The sequence below is a fragment of the Octopus bimaculoides genome, chromosome 1 (genome assembly GCF_001194135.2).
Source record: "Octopus bimaculoides isolate UCB-OBI-ISO-001 chromosome 1, ASM119413v2, whole genome shotgun sequence".
In the NCBI taxonomy this organism is placed as follows: Eukaryota; Metazoa; Mollusca; class Cephalopoda; order Octopoda; family Octopodidae; genus Octopus; species Octopus bimaculoides.
The window spans coordinates 79,596,726-79,601,845 of NC_068981.1; the positions used below are offsets into that span (position 1 = coordinate 79,596,726).

The 5,120-nt window shown below is 39.9% G+C and overlaps 1 long non-coding RNA gene across 1 annotated transcript in view; it reads left to right on the forward strand.

Annotated features, from left to right (window-relative positions):
* The first annotated feature begins 329 nt into the window (after positions 1–329).
* LOC106877081 (uncharacterized) overlaps positions 330–5,120 on the forward strand; it is a 38,297-nt gene continuing 33,506 nt past the window's right edge. The window contains exon 1 of the long non-coding RNA XR_008265986.1: positions 330–527. This is a non-coding gene — a long non-coding RNA (uncharacterized LOC106877081). The remainder of the gene's footprint in view (positions 528–5,120) is intronic.

Genomic DNA, 5,120 nt, shown 5'->3' on the forward strand with positions numbered 1-5,120 from the left:
ACACACACACACACACATACACACAGATACACACACGCGCACACAATCCCACACACATATATATATTATGTGTGAGTCTGTGAGCGCGTCATATATATTCACGTGTGTGAATATATATGTATATGTACATACAACAGATTAAAATATATATTAATACATGTGCGTATATAATGCATTTATGTACACGTGCATGTATTGTATATGTACGTGTATGTGTTTGTGTTTGTGCGTATGTGTGTATGAATATGTGTGTATAAATGAAATTAAGAATCATTTGTCCCATCCAAAAGATTTTTAATTGTTCCATATTATCATTATGACGTCACAATATCTGCAACGTTTTTTCCGGAACCTTCTAGATACTTTCTCAGAAGCTATGTTGTTCTTCATGACTCTTCTTCTGCTCATTCTTGTAATGCCCAGCGTTTCAAAGACCTTATTCAGGAACGACCTGCGAACCATCAACTGCCCACCTCCTCTGATTCCATCCTACAGCCAGTCTTAAGACAGTCTTCCATCAACTCCAGGTAATTAAACTTCTTCCTATCTTCTACTTTCTTCACTTTCTCTTCCCAGGACAAACGTAACTTCAGTAGGATTAGCTACCTTGTTGTCTTTGAAGCAAAGATAATATCTGATCTCGACAAAGTTTGGGTGATATATAAAAGAAATTTAAGCTATTTCTCCAGAGCAGCTTATATCGTTCAATCCAGTGATGTGAAAAGTAAATCATTAGAGCTGTTCTCGGCTCTATTTTTTCCCTTTCTCTCTCTCCTTAACAAAGATTATCTTTCTGACTCTAGTGTGGGTTGTTTATTGTTACTGATCTCCCTACTCATTGTGTCTCCGGCGATAGCATTCCTCATTCAGTGCCTTGGATGTACCTCTGCTATTCCTACAATGACAAGATACCATGTTGATGACCCTCAAAGATTCCTGAGCATTTTCGAATCTAAATAATATCCGTGTGTGTGTGTGTGTGTGTGTGTGTGTGTGTGTGTGTGTGTGTGTGTGTGTGTGTGTGTGTGTGTGTGTGTGTGTGTGTGTGTGTGTACGTGCGTGTGTGTGTACGTGCGTGTGTGTGTGTACACGCACACACACGCACACACACACACACACACCGACGCATAGTCAATGTGTGAGAGAGAGAGAAAGAGAAAGGAACAAGGGCAGAGAGGAGAAGGACATTGATAAATACATTGTGGGTGAATGTGTGTGTGTGCGCGCGTGTGTGTGTGCGCGCGTGTGCGCGCGTATAAAATTTTGTATCATTCGTCTAGTCCAGGGGTCACCAAACAAGGCCTGCGGACCAGATCCGGCCCGCGAAGTCACTCCATCCAGCCCGTCGTCGCACTCTACCTTTCGTGTAAGAACCTACATTGAGAGTTCATTCCTGCAGCGATCGAGAATGTTTGCTGAAAATGAATGCCGCTTGTATCAGTTACAAAATAGTGTATAATAAGACGGCGGAACGATGAAAATCGTTTACTGGCAGTAACTCCATCATAGATTGTTTGATGGAAGTAGCAAATGATTTGTCCTGAGAAAGCCGATTTGTTTGGAAGTATCAGGCTTTCAGCAAGTTCAGTTGTGCGGAGAACAGAAGACCTAGGAGAGAACATAGAGCTGCAGATACGCGAGAAAGCTAGGAACTTCTTGTGGTATTCTCTGGCGCTGGTTGAGTATACTGACCTCTCGAGTACGTCACAACTTCTCGTTTTCATTCGTGGTGTTAATTTGGACTTTCAGATCACAGAAGAGTTGGCATCTGCTTGCAGCATGCACGGAACAACAATTGGAGAAGTCATTTCCATGTAAGTGCAGAAAACTTTGCAAGGCTATAACCTTCAGTAGAATCAGCTTCGATGTGTTACAGTTAATGGAGTAAAAAACATGGCTGGAGTGAGGAAGGGTCTGGTGGGGCAGATCAGGACTAAGTCTGAAGATTTTTAACTCCCGGGTGTTCTGTTTATACACGGCATTATACATCAACGAGCACTCTGTGGGAAAGACTAAGATATTTCTTGCGTACTGAAACCAGTCGTTTCTGCGGTGAACTTTATTCGAGGTCATGCCTCTAATCCCCGTCAGTTCCATGTTTTTCGTGAAGAAATTGATTCTGAATTCTGTGACTTGCCTTATCACAAAGGATTGAGGTGGCTCGGCTGCAGTAAAGTCCTGTTTCGTTTTTATAAGCTCTGAATAGAAATAGATATTTTTCTCACTAAAAAGGAGAGAGCTGACCCACTTCTGTCAGATCCTACCTGGCTGTCAAAGTTGTCATTTTTTTATTGGCATCACATGAATGAATTGAACTTGAAACTTCAGGGAAAGATAACTTTATCTGTGATCTCTACAGAATCATCACAAGATTTCGGATAAAGTTATCATTGTTTGAATCGCAGCTGGAAGGAGGAAACTTCTCTCATTTTCAGTGTTTCAGAGAGTTTCGCGTTGGAATCGCAGATGTCAACCTCGAGCTTCTGAAGAATATTTTTCGTGACTTCAATAAAAAAATAAGAATTTTTTAAAGAGATTTTCAGATCTCAACAAAATTCCAGAATCCATTTGATTGTAACCTTGATAACGTGCCAGTCGAACTACAGTTGGTGCTCATTGATTTGCAAGCAAATAACTTGTTGAAAGAGAAGCACAGAGAAGGCAAACTTGTTGAATTTTATCGCTGCTTACCTGATGATGTGATGAGTTTTCAAAGTTGAAGAAATTTGCCTCTGGTATGGCATCAATGTTTGGAACAGCTTATGTCTGTGAGCAACCATTTTCAAAAATGAAGAATGTGAAGTCAGCTCATTGAACGAGGTTGACTTATGAACATTTGAAAGCAATTTTCTTGGTTGGATGCAGCAATTCCAAAGCAAATATCGATATCTTAAAAGCTAAACACCAGTTTCGCAAATCTCACTAATCCCTTTTTGCTACTTAGTTTGTGAGATTCGAATATGTGCGCATGGTTAATATCTAGATCCGCACCCGGTGGGAAAAAAGGAAACCAAAATGTGTAACAGTTGTAATGCACCGTACATTTAAGGAATATGGTGCAGATCTAGATATTAACCGTGTGCACTTGGTGTCATATAATTATCTTATTGCTAACGTCACTTTCTTTGATAACTTCATGGTAAATAAATATGTTGGTTGTCTTTATTTTTTGTCTATTCACTGTACTGTATTGAACAAAATGGTTGTGCGGCCCGCGTTAGCCGTTCTCTGTTATCTGGTCCGTTGTGAAAAAAGTTTGGTGACCCCTGGTCTAGTCCAAAGAGTTTTTAATTTCACCATATTGTCAATATGACGTCGCAATATCCGAAACATTTTCTCCGGAATCTTCAATCCCTTTCAACTGTCCGCCGTGATTAGAGACTAGGGAATGGTTGCGTCAGGGGACTCGACTTAATATCTAGTGGGAAGTCAGTCATCTTTACCCTGTTGTTGACGTTTGTGGGAATGTTTTATGCACATATGGGTTCTTAATCGCCCTCTGTAGCATGCTGGTTGATACCATAACATAGTTACAGGTTTGTTTCCGGTGTCCGTATAAACCCTTTGAACAAAGAACCTCCTGAGTTCTAACTAGAAACATATACTTCACTCTCTTCTTTTAAGGTGGCGAGCTGGCAGAAACGTTAGCACGCCGGGCGAAATGCTTAGCGGTATTTCGTCTGCCGTTACGGTCTGAGTTCAAATTCCGCCGAGGTCGACTTTGCCTTTCATCCTTTCGGGGTCGATAAATTAAGTACCAGTTACGCACTGGGGTCGATGTAATCGACTTAATCCCTTTGTCTGTCCTTGTTTGTCCCCTCTATGTTTAGCCCCTTGTGGGCAATAAAGAAATAAGAAACACATACTTCACTCTCGATGTATTCACACAGAACATTTTACCGAAAGCAATTGTGTGACTGTAAAGAGACTGTGACATTAAGTACTATAGAAGTGGCGAACAGGAAATAAAGGTTACTCGACATATATTCATAATTATGTCAAGAGAATATGGTTATAAACTTGGTAAGTATTTTAAAACATATATTTGTTATTATCAAAATGCCTGATAATATTTTCTCGATGTTTTTATAATGGCAATCTACTTTCTTCATTTGTTTGCTAAACTTAATGTATCACCATAATTACAAACACAAATACACAGACATCTGTCGTTTCAAGTGTGGATGTGTTTGGGCCTCTTTCCCTCTCCCCCTTCTCTCTCACTCTCTCGCACGCACACACACACACACACACACACACACACACACACACACACACACACAGAAACTTATGTGCTAAACTAAAACAGGAAGCATCTACACCATGATAGACATGATAGGAGTAGCAGCTAAATCTCTTCCAAATTTCAACCGCCTATTTTATGTAGAAATGTATTCATGACCCAACTATATACAGACCTCTCCTCAAATCACACATTATTCTTTCATGTTTATATATACAATTCAGCCAATTGTGTATAGTTATACATATAAGTATGAACCAAAGAGGTAGACCTCGTAAAACTAAGGAAAGTAGTTCAAATTCTTTCTACGTAAATTCGCCAATAGTTATCATATGTTTACAACCGCTGAAAATTTCAGATCTGAAATTCAGCAGTGAGGTGGCTTTCTTAGATCTGAAAAGTATCTGTGTTCTTTCAGCTACGTATAGCTTACATGTTTTAATGATCCTACCCCCAGTTGTAACTGTCGAGACCCAAGAACCTGTCCACTTGAACAGGGATGCATGATTAAATTCTTCGTATAGAGGCAGGAGTTACAGAAACGCTAGATGATAGCGTAACCGAAAAGAGCTACATCGGGCTATGTGAAGGCGACTTCAAAAATCGCTATGCCAACCACATATCTACCTTCCGACACAGGAACAAAAGAAAAGCCAATAAGTTGGCTGGTCACGCATGGGGTCTGACGCCACATTACATACAGTAAAGTGGTAAATAGTTGAAAAGTTCACAGCCTATGTCAACGGCCCCCCAAAAACTAATAATAGCTCATAAAAATATGTTTATTAAATAATATTTATCTGTCACCAGATGGAGTACTATTTTTGCTGATCTTACCATCACAAAACAGTACACCGTATATACATATACATACATA